Raw genomic sequence first — 22,946 nt, 5'->3', positions numbered from 1 at the left:
AGCCCGCCACTTTACGTCACACTGGCTCAACAGAAGCAATATGGCTGCCGCTGCCGATTGTTCTCAAAACAGCTCTTCGGAAACAGATGGGTGACGTCACGGATACTACGTCCATATTTTATACAATCTATGGTCATGACGCAGTTCAAACCTCTGATATTGTGATAACCTTACCCATACCTATGCCAAAGGTAGTGGTACAATGTGGTATCTTGACACAACATAAAATACCAGGGTATACAGTGGGGCAAAAAAGTATTTAGTCAGCCACTGATTTTGCAAGTTCTCCAACTTAGAAAGATGAGAGAGGTCTGTAATTTTCATCAGAGGCACACTTCAACTATGAGAGACAAAATGAGAAAAAAAAAAACAGGAAATCACATTGTAGGATTTTTAAAGAATTTATTTGTAAATTATGGTGGAAAATAAGTATTTGGTCAATAACAAAAGTTCAACTCAATACTTTGTAACATTACTTTTGTTGGCAATGACAGAGGTCAAACGTTTCCTGTAAGTCTTCACCAGGTTTGCACACACTGTAGCTGGTATTTTGGCCCATTCCTCCATGCAGATCTCCTCTAGAGCAGTTATGTTTTGGGGCTGTCGCTGGGCAACACAGACTTTCAACTCCCTCCACAAATTTTCTATGGGGAGCGGTGTGTTTGGGATCATTGTCATGCTGGAAGACCCAGTGATGTTCCATCTTCAATGCTCTCACTGATGGAAGGAGGTTTTGGCTTAAAATCTCACGATACATGGCCCCGTTCATTCTTCCCTTAACACGGATCAGTTGTCCTGTCCCCTTTGCAGAAAAACAGCCCCAAAGCATGAGGTTTCCACCACCATGCTTCACAGTAGGTATGGTGTTCTTGGGATGCAGCTCAGCATTCTTCTTCCTCCAAACACAACGAGTTGAGTTTTTACCAAAAAGTTCTATTTTGGTTTCATCTGACCACATGATATTCTCCCAATCCTCTTCTGGATCATCCATATGCTCTCTGGCAAACTTCAGACGGGCCTGGACATGTACTGGCTTAAGCAGGGGGACACGCTTGGCACTGCAGGATTTCAGTCCCTCTTGGCATAGTGTGTTACTGATGGTGGCCTTTGTTACTTTGGTCCCAGCTCTCTGCAGGTCATTCATCAGGTCCCTCCGTGTAGTTCTGGAATTTTTGCTCACCGTTCTCATGATCATTTTGACCCCACGGGATGAGATCTTGCGTGGGGCCCCAGATCGAGGGAGATTATCAATGGTCTTGTATGTCTTCCATTTTCTTACAATTGCTCCCAAAGTTGATTTATTCACACCAACCTGCTTGCCTGGTGTCCTTTGACAGCTCTTTGGTCTTGGCCATGGTTGAGTTTGGAGTCTGACTGTTTGAGGTTGTGGACAGGTGTCTTTTATACAGATAACGAGTTCAAACAGGTGCCATTAATACAGGTAACGAGTGGAAGACAGAAGAGCTTCTTAAAGAAGAAGCTACAGGTCCGTGAGAGCCAGAAATCTTGCTTGTTTGTGGGTGACCAAATACTTATTTTCCACCATAATTTACAAAAAAATTCTTTAAAAATCCTACAACGTGATTTCCTAGATTTTTTTTTTCTCATTTTGTCTCTCATAGTTGAAGTGTACCTCTGATGAAAATTACAGACCTCTCTCATCTTTCTAAGTAGGAGAACTTGCAAAATCAGTGGCTGACAAAATACTTTTTTGCCCCACTGTATGTATGCCAGCACTCCAGAGAAGCAGGACTTTTGGTACATTCACTCTCAAAATTGACACATCATGGCTACCCCATTTAATCTACTCCCCCTGTCTGACAAATGGTGCTGTGGACACCAATTGATGCTTGTGAAATGATTCATTGTGTCCAGTGTGTGCTGTGCTGAAACACTTTCAGGCATTACTCTTAGTTGAGTCAGAATATCCAGTTAGCATCCAGAAAGCAGGGCTCCTTCTGATTTTCTGTTTGTTACCCAGCTGTGTTAAATACTTGATTCTGATTGGTCAAAACCCCAAAGAAAAAGTGATCAATCAATCAATCTTGATTTGTATAGCACCAAGATAGGATCCCAGTGTGTTAGTGTGCCAGTTCCCCGGGCAGTCTAAGCCTATAGCAGAATAACTAAGAGCTGGTCCAAACCTGAGCCAGCTCTAACTATTAGCTTTATCAAAAAGGAAAGTTTTAAGCCTAATCTAAAAAGTAGAGAGGGTGTCTACCTCCCGGACTCTGACTCGTAGATGATTCTAAAGGAGAGGGGCCTGGTAACTGAAAGTTCTACCTCCCATACAACATTTAGAGACTTTAGGTACGATGAGCAGGCCTGTATGCTGGGAGCGTAGCTTTCTAGAGGCGTAATAGATAGGGCACTACGAGGTCTTTAAGATACAAAGGTGCCTGACCATTAAGAGCTTTTTAGTTCAGAGGACGGATTTTAAATTCTAGTCTAGATTTTATGGGGAGCCAGTGTAGAGAAGCTAACACTGGAGAGATGTGCTCTCTTTTCCTAGTTCTAGTCAGTCCTCAAGCTGCAGCATTTTGGACCAGCTGAAGAGTCTTTCAAGACTTATTAGGGCAGCCTGATGAAAGGAAATTACAATAATCCAACCTGCAGGTAACAAATGCATGGACTAGTTGTTATGCATCGCGCTATGACAGGATGTGTCTAATTTCTGAGATATTGCACAAGTGAAAAAAGGCTGTCCTTGAAATTTGATGAATGTGGGAGTTCAAAGACAAATCTTGATCAAAAAGGACTCCCAGATTACTAGAAGACGTGCTGGATGCAAGACTGATGCTGTCTAAGGCAGTTATATTATTAGCAAAAGTCTTGCAGAGGTGTTTGGGGCCAATAATAGTAACTTCAGTTATTTTTCTTGATAGACACGCTTCTATTTAAATAACTGACTATGATTAATTCTCAGCAACTAAAGTGATGCCAGGGACAACCTGATCACATACAGTGCTCAGCATAAATGAGTACACCCCTAACAGATTTGTGAGAAAGCCTTTAGTTTCCTTTCAGGATCAGTATTTTTTTGGGATACAATACTATGAAATACTCCCACACATGTGGACCATTGATTGAAAACAAGATTTGTTAATTTGTGCACAGAAAAAAGTAATTTTTCTAACAAATTCATCCAAGACCATGTTGCACAAATGAGTACACCCAAATGAAAGTCTTAAGAGCAAAGCTAAATCTTGGACTACAAAATTCAAATTGACAAGAATTCAACCACAGGTGAGTCTAATCATTCATCAGCACACACTTGACTATAAAAGGGCTTTACTTAACAAAGAAAACCCTTCCCATTTCATGCTGTCAGTAATGGCTCCACATGGAAGATGACTTTCACAAGACCTGAGAAAGAAAATCATTTCTTTACACAAGAAAGGTGAAGGCTACAAGAAGATTAGTAAAGCTTTACTCATCAGTCAGAATGCTGTAGCAAAAGTGATCCAGAAATTTAAAAAGGATGGAATGGCAACAGTCCATCAGAGACGTCCAGGCCATCTAAGGAAGTTAACACCCCGACAGGAGTGTCTTCTGATGAGAAGGGTTGAAGAAAACCGCCATGCAAGTTCACTGCAGTTGGCTAAAGAGGTAGAAAGTCAAATTGGAGTGACCGTTTCCCGAGACACAATACGGCGTACACTGCAGAGGAATGGCCCGCATGGGTGTTGCCTACAAAGGAAGCCTCTCCTAAGGCCCATGCACAAAAAAGACCACCTAACATTTGCCAGGGCCCATGCTGATAAAGGTGAAGATGACTGGGACAGGGTACTATGGAGTGATGAGACCAAAATTAATGTTTTTGGAACTGATGGCTTCAAAACTGTCTGGCGTCGCAAAGGTGAGGAGTATAAGGAAAAATGCATAGTGCCTACATTAAACAGAATGCGTTGACTAAATGTCCACACAATACAGTGTCATGTATGTGTTTGAGTGAGAGAGTGGGTATGTCCGTGTGCATCTGTGCTGTTAGAAACTGAGTAAAAGGTCTCATGTGCTCTCAGTGTGGTCATAAATCGATACTCTGTCCCGAGGGTGTATAGTCGTAGTTTTACCATCTCAGATCATTGATTGTGCGTGTGTGTGTGAAAGTGATTCCCAGAGAACACACACAGCACAGAGTTACATGGATAATCATGACTTGTGTTCATATGAGCAGAATCTACGTGATGTTGCCTGTCAGACTCATTATTCTCATTCTCCTGTTTAACTCGCGATTGTAAATGCTGATGCAGGAACAGCTGTGCCAGTTAGAGACTCTCCCACTTTATGGTGTCTTTATTTGACATATGCCATCATTTGGCCGTGAACGCACTGTAATAGCGGCAGCAGCAGCTAAAGCACTGGGAGAAGGCAGGGGAGGCCGAATGCCAGATTTTGTCTCTGCTCATGCACACCGTGAGAGAAACATGAGAGTCGAGGCTGCATTTCATTTCCTCTCTTCACAGACGTTCTCTGCTCCAACTCAAAATTCTTCGCCGGCTGTCACAGTCTGTGTTTATATTCATGAATTCAATCTGAGATTTTCTGTCAAAACAGAGGTGAGGCTGCCACGCTGGATACCTATCCGCTTTAATAAAAGTCTGCCCTATTTGCTTATTTAGCTCAAAAGCTTTTGCTGTCAAAATCAGGCTTACCACTGACACAATTGCATGTGATTTTTTAGAATATCCGCTCCTTTTTTCACATCATTGCTTTACATGCAGGGGGAGTTTTACACAGCATTCAAGCATTAAAAAGGCAACGTCTTTGATCAACAGATGACAGAAAATGACTGTATGCAGCGAATACCAGTTTTTCTAAACAACTGTGAGTACGATCATTATGGTTTTGATGCTTTATTGGCATCTTCACACTGCACTTTGTGATTAAACATTTCAGCCAATTATGAAGCAATTTTTTTTATATTTAATTCAAGGTGTCTGCTACATCCTCCAGTATCACCCAAAAAGCATCTCATTCCTTCTTTGCACTGTAATGGCTCACTCATGTTTGATTTGAAGCATCTAAAATGTTACTGAGCCAAGCAGGAACTCAGATGTGGTCATTAAATGGCATCATGTATGGGTTCAGCTTAAGGTTGATAGGAAAAAAAAGCCTCTTAGCATTACAGTAACAGTGCTAATTGATAGGGAGTGAACTTTTAAATCCCTGTACAAGACAGGTTGTGTGTAATGAAGACACATGTAGGGAATAAGAACATAGTCAACACAGTTTATTTCATACACTGCCAAAGACAGTGGTGTGATGTCTCCATGACAACAAATGCAGAGGTCCAGCAACCTCAGTGTTAAGCATAGGGGCCATGATACTTCTTCAATGCACAGATAAACATACAGCCAGACATGACAAAGACATGTGTATGAAGTACTCTGAACCACCAAATGAAAAGAATATTTATTCTTTCATCCAAATTAGGGCCAGGAAACAAAATAACAATGTTGACTTAGGCGTACGCACGTAGGTATAAGAAATTAGCTGTTACAACTACTGAGAAATGTGGTAGAACTATCAACAGCCATTGATACTGGTAAAATATGGTAAAAATGTGGCATTAATGACTAATTACAGACCTTAACACATTTATTATTTTAATGAAAATGACTATTATGACCCGCCAGCTTCAAATGCAACTTTTTTTTATCCCTAATTTTCCTAAATTAGTCCTAAAAAAACGTTATGTAAGATTAAAGTACATGTTATTGGTGAGCAGGTACTCATGTTAATTAGAAACCCAGATGGAGGTGATAGGATCCAGATGCAGAGACATTGCTTAGCTGGTGCCTTTGTATGTGTAATGATTGGCACGATTGCTTAATATTAACAAATCATTACATTTTGGATCTGTATAACCACCTCCAACAGTTCAAGAGCAACATTTCCATTAATTTGACGTGGATTTTCTGGCCACCAAGTAAATTTGTGGTTGTTAAAAAAATGTGGATTTGTTGTGTCTTTATTTTCTTTGCAGTAGATTATGACCTGCATTTTTTTGATGAATAAATAAATAAACTTTATATATATAAGACACTATTCAAACTCCATAGTGATTTATAATAGCAGCAAAACAAAACAGGCAGATAAAAAAACAAAAGCACACCAAAGACTAAGAAATGGGATATACAGTTAAAGATATAACTTGGGGTGCACTTGGCCTAGCGGTTTAAGTGCTTCCCCATATACAGGGGCTGTGTCCTCATCGCAGCAGTTGCAGGCTTGACTCACAGCCTCGATCTTTCACTACAAGTCTTCCCCCTCTCCCTGCTCATCACACTTCCTGTCTCTCCTCAGCTGTCCTATTAAATAAAGGTAAAAATGCCCCACAATATAACTTAAAAATAAGAAATAAAAATTATTTGGAAGAACTCTGAAAGACAAAATTAATTTAAAAGATTAAAAAAAAAATTAAGATCAGTAATTACAATTCTGGTAAAATCAGGAAAGGCTCTGATTTAAGTTTGATATAACAGGAGTGTGTTATTTAAAAGAGATTGCTGACTCTCCTGACCTGATTTACTGATTGCATGTTCCTCCTTTTGGTGGCTGGAACCTATTTTAGGAGGGCTATTTTAAGAAGCCTGTTTTAAGAAACCTGTTATGAGAAGCCTGTTTTTAAAGGCATTGATTTCATTTTGAATTGTTCCTTTAAAAATCATGAATAAAAACAGACTGCTGAATAAGTAAAGGTGTTGTAATCTGGCGACACATTGCTTTAAAAATAGTTGTATTAGGTTGAGAACCAGTCAGCCTTCTTGATATCTTTAATATTACAAGATCACACATAGATACCTTGATGGAAGCATCTGGATTTGTATTTTTCCTTTCCCCATTTATTCATATTTGTCTTTTAATTTGGCATCCATCTGTACACTGGCTGGCAGCATAACATGTGTTATGTTAGCAAACAGCTGCCTGATTCCACTTCAAGCAGAGAGAAAGCAAACATCTTCTTGGAGTTGTATTCTCGCCACCTGTTGAATTAAATCCAGTATTTAATTACCTTACACCTCTACTCTGGCCCTCCAGTTCCATGACATATCTGCATATTTATACTTGCTTTTTCTGTTTCCCATTTCGTACCAACATTCAGGGGGAGATCACTGCCACAAATAACAATTTCATTATCTAACAGTGGAGTACATTACATTGCAATGACTGGACAAGCACATCAAAGAGTCTGCTGCATGCACAATTGATGCTAGGGTACCAAAGAGCATGCTCACTCACTGAGCTTCAAACATACTGTACCACTGCTGTGTAGCCCACCATCTCCTCTCGCCTTTTCACAATATCTGCTTCTCTGCAGGGCTCCAGTGCCACATATCGCTGCGCTGTATTCACCTCGCATAACACAGCATGGGAAAGTTTGCGTGTGCGTCAAGCTGAGAGGCCCACTTTGAAAACAGGCTTCTCAAAAGCAGCTGCCAGCCGCCCAAAGGAGGGCCATGCATTATTCATGTTCATTTACACAACCTCCCCTCTCCTTATAATGGGTTCATCACACTTTCACGACTGTGCGCACACTGTACTGAAATACATAGTGTAATATTAGATCGATAAGACTCCATAGCCGCCTTTTTTCAGCGTGTGTGTTGATGGATTTCGGTGACAAATCTAGGGACTGGTTATGTATGCAGGTGTTCCCCTAAAAATTATATTGCCTACTTTTGACTACAGGGGTCACCAATACTGCATGCATCACAAATTCAGCAGAAGATGAAGAAAACCTGAATTTTACATTGAAATTTATACAACACAAGAGCAAAAAAGCTGCTACTGCCACAGGCTAATGAGCCGATGGAACATCAAGAGCTGGCTAGCCTCTGGCTAACTACCAACGGGCAACTCCTCTGCATAGGAAACTCATCCTTTTCTGAACACAAATGCATCATTTCCTGTGCATTCATTACATTAGCATAGCAGGAAAAGAGCTTGCAAAATGCAAATACATGAAATGTCTGCAAAAAAGAAAAGATGTAAAAAAAAAAATGCTACAGAGGATATAAAGACATCTTTTTCCATGAGATAATCTTAAGGATAAACACATTTAATCCTCTGGATTAAGTGCTGCATTTAAGTCCACGTGTGCGACTTTATGTATGTGTGACAAGCGGATAAGAGGAAGCTATGGCTGTCAGAGTAATGTGGTTTGTGTCAAAATGGAGCAGAGTTAAACCGCCCAGGAGACTGGCTCTTTTAATTACTCTATGCACTCTGTATATGCACAATTGTGTCGCTGTCTGTGTGTGTGTGTGTGTGTGTGTGTGTGTGTGTGTGTGTGTGTGTGTGTGTGTGTGTGTGTGTGTGTGTGTGTGTGTGTGTGTGCAAAACCAGCAGTGATGCGTGTAAGGTATTTAGAGAGGGGGGAAAAAAAACCTGCATCGATAATTTATTACTTCAAACAGCCGTGTTTGGCTCAACGGAGAGAAGGAGCAGGTTACATGAAGCAGGAGATTTAGAAATGAAAAGGCAGCTTGAATATCTCACTTTAGCAGCATGATAACCGCTTCTTTGATGCAAACATGTCTCTGTTCTTGTTGCACAGCATGCCACCAAAGTTAAAACATTTGATTTAATCATTTTTCTCCACTCAGACTTGTATCCTTCCCTTGGTTTTGTTTCATCATCTGAAAGTGCACACTGAGTCAGAACTCTCCTGAAGACAATATCTTCCTCGATGTTATCAGAGAGAGAAGTTGTTGAGGAAGCAACAGGAAACCCCACACTAACAGAGGGCACACACATTGCCTGCACACCTGTGGTCGCCAAGGCAACATTCAGCCTGCCCCCAGCCCCTCTCTATATTCAGCAGAGGAAATCACAGATCCGAAGCACCCTTCGGTCTCCCTGGGGCAGATGAAACCTTAAATGAAGCCTTAATAAAATCCCCGGGTTAGTCCTGTGGCTTGATCAACCCCCTCGCCTTCCTCTTTTTACAGCAGCTCATCAGGGAGAGGAAGCACCTACGTTAATTGCACAGCCACAGGATGAGGAATATAGGAACAAATTGAGGAGGAGACGATGAAAGGAGGGTCAAAAAAGGGGAAAAGCAGCACATGTTTCTAAAGGTCACATGTGGCAGAAACGCACATGGACACACTCATGTGAACTCTTGTACTGCTGCAATCAGTGGTCTTTCCAGCATGCAGCCCCCCCTGTGGTACTGATTGTTCGACTGAATATTTAATTAGCACAAGTTAAATGAACACACTGACAGTAGGCGGTGCTGCTGTGGATCATTGAAGCTCAGGTAATTGGAATCTTCCAGAGGAACAGACAGCTATTGTGTGCGTGTTTGCATAAGCTTTCTGCATGTGTGTGTGTGTGTGTGTGTGTGTGTGTGTGTGTGTGTGTGTGTGTGTGTGTGTGTGTGTGTGTGTGTGTGTGTGTGTGTGTGTGTGTGTGTGTGTGTGTGTGCAGATCAACAGGTTGCAAGCTATGCGCAGCAGCAGCTACAGTGAAGAGCTGCAGTAATTGTTGATCATCACACAAGGCACAATTAAAATGAAAGTATAATGAGGGGATAAACAAAGTTTATTTTTGAATTAAAATTCCATGAAATAGTGTTGCTAATGAACTGCTGCTGCCCTGCTGTACTTCACCAACATCTGACTGCTGGTTTCTGAAAACAGGCTGCTTGTTATCAATATTCTTTTCATACTTTTGTTTACACAAGTCTAAAAAAATCCTAATCATATAACTAAAATGAAATTGAATTGTCTTTGTTGAAAATGAGGGTGTTATTTTGAAATGTACATTGTTGACAGTCAGTGGCAGTGTGGTGTCTCTGTCCATGGTGCTGAAACACACAGCTCATTGAACAGAGATCACACCACAGCTGGATCACAGTTTTTAAAGGTCTCACACTTGACAGTTACACAACCTTACCATTGTTAAAAAGGACAGAAGATAAGAGAGAAGCAGTTTCTATTATCAAAGTGGAAAAAGAGCTACTCTATCGTTCATTAACGGCTGCACACTATGCATTAAATTCTTTTGATACTAATAATTATTTTTAACCCTTATGTTTTGTCTTTAGTTTTATCTCAAACTTATCTGTTCTATGTTAATGCTTTGTCTTTATGTTGAATGTTTTTTTATTTTCAGGGACACCAGACAAGTCTGTCAGGGTTTTTTGGCTCCTCTTTTTGCTAGCTACTATTGATGTTACCTCTCCTGCTGTTCTATTCTCCTGAGTCGTAGTGTTTTGTCTTGTTCTTTCATGTGCAGTACATTAATAAATATGCAGTAATATCATTGTCAGAAAACCATTTAGTAGTAGATGTAGTAGTACTAGAAGTTTTGGCAGTGTGGGCAGGTGCCATGTCCCGCTGGAAGATGAAATTATCATCACCATAAAGCTTGTCAGCAGATGGAAGGCAAGGCAAGGCAAGGCAGCCTTATTTGTATTGCGCATTTCATACACGAGGGCAACTCAATGTGCTTTACATTAAAACATTAAAAGCATTGGAAACATTCAGACAAGCATAAAAGAACATAATTAAAATGACAAATATGATAAAACAGAAATTTTTTTGAAATATATTAAAAATTACATTACAATTTTAATTTAAAGTGGGTTTAAATAATCTAAGACAGGAAGGCAGTGGCAAATAAGAAAGTCTTAGTCTTTGATTCAAAAGAGGTGAGAGTTGGAGCAGACCTACAGCTTTCAGGGAGTGTGTTCCAGATATGTGGTGCATAATGACTAAACGCTGCTTCACCATGTTTCGTTCTGACTCTGGGGACTGAAAGCAGACCAGTACCTGATGACCTCAGAGGTCGGGGTGGTTCATAAAGTAGTAGCATGAAGTGCTTTAAGTAATGGATAATGTATGGTTAGCAGGTAGTTATGGGAAATAGAATCCTGACAGAGTGGACAAGACCCTGACGCTAAGCTGTTGTTTAGCCAGCCGCATTAGCATTCTAACCGAAACTAGCGTTTTAGCCACAACATTTTTTGATGTGAACAGAAGCTAACGATTTCACCTTACTGTACGGTCTATGGTGTCAACAAGCAGAAGCAAAATGTGCCGAAACTCTATTGATTTGGCATGACGTGATCAGTTTGTCTCTGGTGTTGCTAATATTAGTGAATGTTAACCATTGTCAAGGGGTTCAACCGGAAGATGAGTAAGAAAGCCGAGTAATAAAGTGTCTAAGTAGATGGCAGCATTGACTTTGAGCTTGATCAAACACAGTGGACCAACACTAGATGACCAGCAGAAAATTCACACGGAACTTGAAACTCCTTGGATTCTATGCCTCTCCACTCTGCCTCCAGATCATTCTCTTTCTCCTTAGCCCTCTTAAGATGTGACAGTTGTAGTCCCTCTCCTGAAGAGGTCTATGCCTGGTGGCTCTTGATGCACTGACACCAGCCTCAGTCTGCTCCTTGTGAAGTTCTCTCAAAGTCTTTAATAAACTTTTCTTTACAATCCTCTCAAGGCTTTGATCATCCTTGTTGCTTGTGCACCTTTTCCCACCACTTTTCCCTTCCAGTCAACTTTCCACTCATATTCTTTGATACAGCACTCTGTGAAGAGCCAGCCTTTTCAGCAATGACCTTTGAAGCTTACCCTCCTTGTGAAAGGTGTTGATTGTCTTCTGGACAACTTTCAAGACAGCAGTCTTCCTTGTGATTGTGGTTGGTTGTTCTGAAGCAGACCGAGAGGTACATGGTATTTAGTTAGTTTGAATAGTAATTTGCTCCAACTCAAATGACACATTTGACATTTTTGGAGATACATTTATTTATTTACTAATTGTTTTTTTTTGCTGTTGGTCATAACTATCCAAATTAAAACTAAAAAACAATTGACATTTTAGTTTTTATGTAATGAGTCCAGAACATATTACCTTTGCATATGCTTAAATAACAGATGAAAATGAGTTAACTTTTTCACAATATTCTAAATCATTGTGAAGCACCTCTCAACTCAGCTCAACTCATTTATATTTATATAGCACCTTTGATACATTCATGCATGTAGCCTGGAGTGCTTCACAAAAGCACAGAGAGACAGAAAACAACAGCAATAGGAACAAGTGAAATAAAGTACTTAAACATAAAATCATTACAATCAAATAAAATTAGGGAAGTATCAGAAAAATAAAGTAAAATAAAATCATGATAATCAAATCAATAAAACCAACCAGAAAAATAGAATAGAAAATAGAATAGTATAAGATAGAATACAATAAAATAAATAAAAATGATGTTAAAATATTGGTCATAATGGTAATTATGCAGTCCAGGGTTAAAATGAAAGTGTTCCAAGTTAAAAGCCAGATTAAAAAGGTGAGTCTTAAGTTTACTTTTAAAAGAAGTACCTGACTACTGAGTTCATTTGCACAGTATATTTTGACTTGTTTTATTTTTCACTATTTATTTATTTTTTACTAAAAAAAGTAAAGAGTCAAATTAATGTATTGGTGATCAAATGGTAGATTCCTGAGTTAAAGTTAATTTTATGATTTTTCACAGGTTTAAAGAAATAATTAATGTGTCCATAGCTTCACACAAAGTTGCTAGACTGTTACCATTTACAGTTTTCAAATGAAGTAACTCGGGAGTTCTTTTGGTGAGCAGGACTTATATTTTTGTTGTTTCTTGTTTCAAATTGGAATTTGAAAAGCTGGTACTTCTGTTTAATAAATTAGAATGGAAATTTTCTGTTAGTTCATAGTTAATAATAGTTTTGACTCAGTTACACAGCAAACTATTTTCTCAGCTCCACTCTTAATTAACCATGTTGATCATTGTGTATATGTATTTTATCATGACCCATGCATCGTGATACGTAATGTTACCTTAGTTCTTTTCCCATACCCAGCCATTTTTCAGATATCACCTCTTCACCCCTGCATTTTGAATACATCTGCAGACAGTGATGACGTCCCAGCCCAGACACCAAACACAAACAATGTTCTGCTGTTGCAAAAAACCTTTCACACCATTATAAAGCTAGTTTTCTCACTTGTTTTACAACAGCAGTTATTTCATGTGAAAACAAGGTATTTCAATCAAGCCCAAATAAGTGCACGTTGTCACATTACTTGCTTGAATACCTGCTCGACAGTTAATTAATTATTAACTAATTATTATATTAATATTTAGGTTTAATCTGCATTCACACAAAATACCATTTGAGTAGGACTTTTTTAGTATTCAGAATACTGAAAATGTCCTACTTAAATGAGCACGTGGTATATTTATTTTGTTTCATGATGAGACAAAATTATATACCACATTGTGTTAATTTACAATGCATTCCATATAGATATGTTTAATCTTACTTAGATGTAGCTATACTTTAATGATCTTAATGAAGGATGTCTCAGATACTCTCCCTGTAATGAGAGCTGACCTGCTTCTGCTCTCCCAATGATACGAGACAATGTGTGATAGGCTAACCATAGTGCTCATCAAAGCGCAGCATCTGTTCAAGCCCAGAGCTATAATTCTGTGTTATCCCCCTCTGTCCCATCGGTGCCGGCTTTAATTAGCCGAGCCAGGAGGAAGACACGACTTACCTGTCAACCTCTGCAAACATTATTATTATTTGGAGCTTTGCCGTTTTATCCCCTGTACAAACACTTGAGTGTAACACGCGTCTTAGGAGTGTGCGTGCATTTGTGATCATGTTTGTATAGATTTGTAGTAGTATTAGTGCAGTAGAGTTATTGTGGTGAGTCTTAGTGGGAGGTTTAGAGTCAAAGGCATGGATATAAGCTCCAAACGCTGCTCATTCTAGTATTTATACGCTTCTAACGGCTCAATAGAATTCTATTGTGTTTGCAGCAACCAGTAGCAGTCCGGAGACAACAGAAACAGCACGTGGCAGACTCTAATCAAAGATTTATTCAGCGAGGTAATTTACATCTCATCACTGCTGTGATGTGATGAGCACAGAGGAGGATTTCTGAAGTTTCACCTGTGATTTTTTTCTTGCAGCGAGCCTCTTGTTATGCAAAATGTGTGAATGGAGCCATCTGCTCATCACCGTTTAAATGTTTTTGTCTGAGTCGTTTACGTTCATTAGGAATGCCAGACAGATCCGAGGGCATGCAGGTTGCCAAAACCACGTCACTCTCCTGGACTGACCCCTGAAAGCAGGGAAATCTAACTTAAACATCAAGTTGAGCACACAGGGACATCACTGGGGGTAAATGGGCCACACAGAATGATTAGTAAATTCATGTCTACAATTAGCCCCTACACATACATTAGAATTTCAATAGCTTTCAATAAAAGTTGGATAATTATCTTCATCTTGTCCTCCAGATTCCTTTTCTTTTAAAATCACACACAAACTACAGACTTCTTGGTTTGCTGCTACCAGCTCTGATGCCATTGTCTGGAATGTGGGAAAGTATCTTCCTCTACTTTTCCCTATCAGAGATGGTTGAAGCAGCTCCTCAGGCTTCTCTCACATCTGTTCCTGCTGTCGGTCATTACTTACTGACTCTCAAAACCATTTTGAGATGGACCAAGTGTCTTTGCCACAGTTTCAACAGGTATAGGTGAAATGTGTGGGACTGTTTTCTGTACACTGATTTGATATGATGACGTGAATGATCATGTTGACCCTAGATTTGGTTTTGCATTTTAATTACCATCGTTTTGAGATTCTGACCAATCAGATTCAAGTATTTAACAAAGCTGAAAACAAATGGAAAATAAAATGTCACAGGTTTTGACAGTGACAGGGCAGACAAACTGTTGTCTTGTTCACCTTGTTTTACATCACTTTCAGTGGAAGTGTTCACTTTAATGTGAGAGTTAACAGCTGCAGAGTTAACCTGTACTACAGGTTATGGTCACAGCCCAACCTGTGAGTGCGACATACTTTTTTCGAAAGAGGATATAAAGACCTTTTTAAATTAATGAAATAATTTCAAAATCAATATGTTGTGTGAAAAATGTATTTGGTCAGCAGCCATCATGAAAATATCTCTTACAAACACCACAATCTAAATCCCACTTTAAACTCTACCTTAACTTTGTGTCTCTTTCATAAACACTAAAATCTGTCATCTTTTCTTTCTTCTTTTTCTCTCTTAGTTCTGTTTTCTCTCAAACCCCTGCACCTTTTCTCTCTACCAGTTTGGCGTTCCTCTTTCTTAATCCCTTACCCCTTTTCCACCAATTAAGTTCCAAGGCAAATTCCACCAGATCCTCCGATCTGTCACGGCACCTGATCTGAGAGGTTTCTATTCTAGTGAATGTTTTAATTTCCACTGGATCCACTCCGTTGCATTCTGGCCGCGTCTCTGCGGCAAGCCATAGCCCTCTGCATCAGATACGCAAGACCTCTATTTTTGACAAATGCTGGCACATGACACATTAATCTCAACAAAGCAGATCGAGCAGCACAGGAAGTCAGGCACCAAAACAAACTAAAAACATCCAATTCATTTTCAGAACTAAAAACTCTGTTATCGCCACATCGTTTTTCATATAATTACAACAACAAACTGTCATAATGAGCGGAGCCAAGCTTGGACTCAACAGGTCAGAGATTTTCAGAGGTCAATAAAGAGAACATAGATAAAGAGATGGGTGGAATAATCATTGATTGGGTAATTAATGCGGGAAAACCTCGGTCACATGTCTACATCTTTCTGGCATTCCTACTCCGTGCTCCATAGCAGATAAGAGATGGACTGGTCATGGATCTGATGGAAGTCCGATGTAAGAACTGGCCCTAAACCAGAAAAAAATGGTTCCAGAGTAGCACCAACTCCTTGCTGGGCTAGAAGACAGAACTGCTTACATCAGGGGCTGTGGGCAGGGTAATCATGACATGGGTCTCTTGTGGCCCTTGCCCGTTGAAAAGAAAGCTGGTTGTATGAGAGGTTCTCTATCTCCTCATCACTGTATGCTCTGAAGACTTTCTACAGCTGTATTGTTTCATAAAGCCATTTAAAAAGAGACTTGATTTTTATACTTGTTTCACTTGCAATCTGTGAGCCGTGTGTCAAGGAGGCTTATTAATCATGTGGTCTGACGTTACATTGAGTTCAACTCGCAGCTATTATGAAACGTAGAAAAGTAGAGTTCACAGAATAGTGACGAACATGAGAAACAAGATAGTGAAAATAACAAGAATTCCAAGATGTTCATGACACGTGATATCATATTACTGATGCAGAAGTCTGATGTGTATACAGCATATTGCAGGCCACAGAAATTGAAGAGGGCATTGTCAAACCGCAGGCCCGTGTTGAATAGGCCAGTTTCAAAAAGTATCAGAAATTCAGTGTTAATCAGTCATTTTTTTCATCTTGCTTGAATACAATGTTGTCATGGTTAAAGAAAGTCAAGAGATGTAAAGTTTTTATATTATTTATGGCACATCAACAACTTTTGAAGAGTCTCACAAACAAACAATCACAAAGACAGAAGGTGCAAAATCAGGGTCACCCTTTTTTTCTTCACCTGGAATAAACAAACAAAGAAAAGACTTCTTTATCTGCTACGCATTGACAAAAATACCCAAACCTTCAATAAACAATGCTACAAGATGTCTTTGTCTGTCGCCCTTTTTTCTGAAGACACACACACACGCATGCACAAACACGCACAGAGACAAACAGAAAGCAACAGTCAGGTTTGGTATCAGGCTGCTTGTTTAAGATGTGGAGCTGCGTAATGTCAGAGAGATCGGTAGCAGGGATAGATTTCATTTAGATAAAGCTTCTCCATCAGCTGCTGAGGTGAATGTATTTCAGGTGATAAAAAGGGGGGAATCTTGTCCTCAAAGTCACTGCCTGCCACAGAATTTGAATGAGAACAGAGTGCTTTTGAGAAATGCATGTATCTGTCCCCTTGTCTGTCTGGGTGTGTCTGTTTTTTCATTCTCTGTGTGTTTCTGTTTCTGCATGCTTTTCAGGGTAGAGCACTTTGATGGAAGGCCGCCCATGGATGAATAATACTCTTACTCGATTCTGGCTGACTGGCTCCTGTCTTTATTCAGCGTATGGCAGTGTAGCTTTTCCTTCTGCTCCACACACGGCAACATGCACCAGGAAACCCAAAACCTCACACAGGAAACTTTTAATTCAACTTTTCTTCTTGGACTTCTTTATTGTCGTCTTTGGAGTTGTTTTCCCTTTCAAGAAGTTTGATTCATCCCCATAAAAGGTGACAGGGTAGAGCCACAAGGGTCTATAAATAAGATATTAAAGTGTGGATCTAATTCTACTGGAGATTTCCTGTCAGGTTTCTGAGGCTGTGTACTGACCAACGATTCCAGAGAGTCGCGTCTTCTTCCCTGTACCGGCCTGAATATACAGTATAGATGATGAAAACATATCAAATCAAAGCAGAAGTCTTTCTGACCGATGCATTTAAGTGACAGACGCATACATTTGAACTAAAAAGTAAATCTGAGAATTAAGCAATTAAAAAGAGAAGGAAAAAGATGCTGTTAAAAGGGAAAAACTCAAAAGAACTAAAGTACTCGGGGAAATAAAGATAAAATAAAAATGAGAAATTAAAATATAAGTACATTGAAGAAAGCACAAGAAAGAAAAAAAAGAAACTTGAGATGAAAAGAAAAGAGGACATAAACAGAAGAAGGAAAAAATAAGTAGTTAAAAGGGAAAAACTCAAAAGAACTACATTACTCTGGGAATAAAGAGAAAAAAATAAGAATGAGAATATAAATACATAAAAGACAGAAAGAAAGAAATAGAGAAATAAGAAAGAAAGTATGACAATAAAAGACAAAAAAGGGGGCGACAAAGGTGGAGAGAAACACAAAACAACATGAAAATAAAAACAAAAAAACAACTATTCAAAGAAACAAAAAAGAAGGACACAAAAACAAACAAAAAAAGAGGGAGACAAAGGAAGGAAGAGAGAAAAAAAGAAAAAGAGAAACAAAAAACACCATATAAAGGGGAATAGAGAGATGACAAGGTGACAGTAATCAGGTAGGAAACGATTGAGGGGTTAGTATGTTTAAGATCCACCGACCAGATGAGCCAGGAGCATTACAGCTCAGGTTCAACCCGTGTATGGTGACTGTATCTGTGCAAAGTTAAGACAATGTTACACATTACTCTTTTTTTTAAATCCTCGGTGTATTCAGACATTTGAATTCTAATTTATTTTACAGGAACAAAACATTCATTGAAATTATTATTCTGAAACTATCACATTCCATCATTATCATGTCATAACTGAACTCAAAATTTCAACCCAGGATGTGATGAAGATTTTAATTACACAGTTCTCTGAAGTTTGCATGATAGTAAATAGAGCAGATTATCAGGGAGATTATATGCAACATTATTCCCCCTTTTTTTATTGCTAGAGAGCAAAATTTCAGAGATAATTGACGTACATTATGAGCCTACTGAGTCTACTTTTCAGCTGGAAGTAAAGGTTGTCTGCTGACATTCAAATCCACATGACATCAGTTTCCAGTGGCTAACGGCAGCGATCTGAAAGCACTGATAAGCATGCTTTTGGTATAAAAAAGGAAGAAAAAAAAGCAGTGCCATGGCAAAACCAGAGAGAGTGAGGTTGGGAGGTGGAGTAACAGACACTTAGGTTGAGGAATAGGTCAGGCAGAGTAGGAGAGGGATGAAAGGGGAGGCAGAGGGGGATACAGGGGGGAATAGGGGTAGTCTTTTGGGTCTGATTCTGCCAGCGTTCAGGGAGCGAGGGCAGCTGTGCTCCAGACCCAGAGCACTGGAGCTGAACTAACGAGAATGTAATGGCCCTCCATCAAGCACTCTACCAGCCCACTATGAGAACACACACACACACGTATGCCGATATGTATACACACATGCACACACACACACAATGACACATACTCAACATTTACTGTAAAGACAAGTATATGCCAAGAATCACATGACATGATTGAAATGAGTATTCTTTCTGGTTTGATGTAACACTGGATCGGGAAACTCTTAACTTTTCCACAGAGACATAATGTTCCTGAAAATACCAATAATTTTATATCACTCTAAGCAGCTCTCTGAATCATCTTCAACAACATTGCACTGATAACAAATGCATAATATCTCTACTCATTAGCACTCCTGTCATGACAGTTCCTTCATCATTCTGGATCTGCTGCCCTTATGATAAAGCATGGGTATGACATCCCTTACACAAACAATCTTAAATTAATACCAAGTCTTGAAACATGAAAATAACTTGTGTTTGTGAAGCACACCGTTTTCTTCCCCATTAGCATAAAGGGGGGCATGTTTAGTAGTAATTCTAATTCATGCAAATCACACCAAAGCACCAAGTTGGTATTTGATTTTCAGTACAATTCATCTTTTGCAAGTGTTAAGAGATTTACAGTTTTATATTTCCTAATTGGGAGGATTAACCTTCTGCAACAGCTTTGCAACCCTTTCTTATTTTCTCTTTAAATTTTGAATAAAGAGAAAGGAAAGGAGGAAATGATGATGCTAGTTTTGTGCTGTAAGTTCCTAACATGTGGTACACTGCAATATATACAGATCAGTGTGCCTATAGATGTGATTAACCCTAAGACCCTGTACTCAGTGAAAGATGCTATTTGCTAAAGTCGACAATAATGCTAACAGACTACATGTTTAACTTTACTGCACTTAAAGCATTCAGGAGAGCATCACTTTACTTCTGTCAATAACACAACTGGTGAGAGATGAGAGCTAATGATATGAACAAGTTTCTTCCCCTGCCCATGCTCTCATCTAAATAAACACTGATCAGACATTTACACTGGTATCAAGGACCAAGTTGTTCAATAGCAATATATTTGGTAAAAACTAGGGTTGTAAATTTCAGTTTGGTTCTTTGCACATTTTGAAGTTTCAGTTTGGTACATTTTGGGTACTGTAAGGGAAAAAAATGTAACATAGAATTGAATTTCCTTTGTTAAGAACTTAAATAACTTTTACACACTATCTAAAGTGCAGAATCAACAGTTCAGGCTTGTAGACCTGCTCAGATTTTTAAACATTTTACATTAAAAATAATTTTAAGTATAATTAAAAATAGATGAAAACATAGAATCATGCAGAACCCACTACAGGCAGCAAATACAAGCATGTAACAAAAAATTTAAAAAAGAGAATAAAAACTAAAAAAAAAAAGTGTTTTACTCTGTACTGAAATAGATGGGCTATGCACTGTGTGTGTGTGTGTGTGTGTGTGTGTGTGTGTGTGTGTGTGTGTGTGTGTGTGTGTGTGTGTGTGTGTGTGTGTGTGTGTGTGTGTGTGTGCGTGGCGTGTGCGTGTGTGTGTGTGTGGTGCATTCCCGCTTTCAGGTCCAATTACATGTACTTTTACACCCTCAGTAAAAATAATTGAATTGGATTAAATCTTAAGTATCCTTCTCCTAAGCAAAGTAGAAAAAAATTGATATGACAACATAGATTCTACACAATAATTGATACACTAGAGCCAAATCCCAATATTTTATTTAACATAGGTAAAAAAAAAAACCTCTACTCTAAAATAGATTTTCTTTCCTATTTGACACCCTATCACAGCTTCATGACCCCTCTCTGTGGCACTAATGACATGGATGATGGTATCATGAACTGAAGCTGGCCAAAGAAGTAGTTGATGGCGGCATAATAGAAGAAGAAGACAGCTGCATAATGTTAAGAGATAGCCTAGCTACTTTTAAAACCAAAAAGAAAAAAGATAGGAAAAGCTCTTCCAGCTCTTTATGCTGAGACGAGAGGAAAGGTAGAGGATGCACTCAAGTCTGCAGAGAGAGTTGCACTCACCTGCTATGGGTGGACTTCACATGCCTGCCTCAGAGTCCTTGGTGACAATTACTGACTCGCTGAGTGGGAATGGCACTGGGAATGGCAATGAGTGGGAAATGCATTCCTACGTGCTGCAAACTAGCGTGATGCACAAGACTTGGTAGTGTGGCAGCAGTTACTGAAGGCTACGAGGGAATGGAAGCTGACTGAAAAAGTCCCAGCTGTACTTAATGATTTCACAGTTAAAATGTGAATGTAGCTGTTAAAAGTACAGTCAAGTAAGTTGACATGAAATCAAGTTTCTTATGTTTTAAATTTAAAGTATAAAACATTAACAGGTTTTAATACCATTGGTTATGCCTGTTAAGCATTATTATTAAGCAATGTGTAATTTTTCAATTTCAATTTTACAGTTATTCAATTGCACTGTCAATTTAATTTACAGAACTAAAACATGTACACTGTTTTATCTCAGTAGAACCAAACCGCTCAACAAAAGTGCGGTGGAAGAAATTGATAATTCACTTTGCCTTTTTGGGGGCATATTGTGATCTTCAGTTAATCATCTATAGTGATTAATTGTTGTATGACTGCATTGCAATATACTGATTATCACAAAATGGCTGTATTGTGATACTATCATTTTCATGGGCTGTGTATTGTGTTCAGAGTCACAAAACAATTCCACACCTAATCTTAAGAATAGTTTGTTAAAAAGCATAATAAAGACACTGAGATGCAGTTGGACGAGGTTATCAAATATAGGTTTTTGTCTGGATTAAACCTGATGCATTTTGACTTTTATCAGGAAGATCAAGACTTCACTTACCAGATCAGGAACAGAAAAAATAAATAAATAAATGTAACTGCTCAATTGACTTTAAATTGCACTTGAATTAATGTACCACTATAATGACATTGTAGATATAGTTAGCATCAGGATTCCAAAACAAATCTAATTATTATTCAACATGGAATAATCCACCGGGTACCTGTTAGCATCAAAAATAAAATATGTTATTTAAAGCTACTTAGGGGGTGTTTCAATCTGTGTGGATTTTGGTGTCCCCTGTGGACAAAAGTTGTTGTATGTTATCACATATGCAGCAATTGTATCCAGATCTGGCAATCTTTAAAAGTCTGATGCTAAAGATTGGGCCACAATGTCTTCAGATAAACAATGACTGTTTTCGAAACTGCCTTAGAAGTATGTACTGATTTTGAAAAATGTCAGTATGTAGTATGTGAACAAAACCAAAATCTGCAGTAATGCCAGTTTAACCAGACGTAGCCTACTTACAACTTTATCCCCATTTTCCAGATCAAATACGGCCAAGACTGGCCACATCACGAGATGCCATCTGTGCAAATGCTCAATAATTTGTTTAACCAATAAATGTTGTTGCCAACAAACCAGGGTGACAACGTTTAATCATTTAGTCAAATAAATGTGCACATCCTGTCTGTATCTAGACGATGTAGATCCAATCTAGTTTACTATAAAAGATTGAGTGATTACCTGATCCCGAATCGTAAAAAAATGGATTTGCAGCTCTAGATTCTCACCCACTTTTTATCTTTTGAATAAATGGACCCTGGTTCTTGATATAATATTAAACTTGCTGACCGAGCATTGTGCAGGACCAGTGAACAGCGGGGAAACTCCCAGCGCCCTGACCTCGCTCGCATCCCACTGCTTGACACACATGTCCTCCAGCAGCGAGATCACTGACAGCTCATTGAGTCTTAAATGATGTGGCACGATGTGGCAGGACCCGGCTGCAAGAGCTCTTATCAGGCTAAGCCAGACAGAGTGGCACGCGCACACACTCCGACACTGGGATGATCAGTTTTATGTGTAAATGTCACATAAAAGATAACATTCACTTTAAGTATACAAACTGTATGTATCTGCAAGATGTACATGTGTAATACATCTCCTTTTTTGTGCTAATGTTGCATGCAACAGCTGCCAAAGTCGACACAACAGCCCCCAAGTTGTCACGCTGTCAGCTTGATTAACTAATGGCTCAAACCTTAAAAGGCTGGGGATGCTACTAGCCTTATAATGGAGTCTGGCCCTTCAGATTCTGTACGCCTCTAAAAGGCTGATAGATAAATAAATAAACTTGCTAGGAGCACGTAAGACAGGGAATTTATTACCTGTCCAGCTAATTAAATGGCTAAAG

Source organism: Notolabrus celidotus, chromosome 16 (genome assembly GCF_009762535.1).
Source record: "Notolabrus celidotus isolate fNotCel1 chromosome 16, fNotCel1.pri, whole genome shotgun sequence".
Lineage (NCBI taxonomy): Eukaryota > Metazoa > Chordata > Actinopteri > Labriformes > Labridae > Notolabrus > Notolabrus celidotus.
This window is presented reverse-complemented; position numbering follows the sequence as displayed.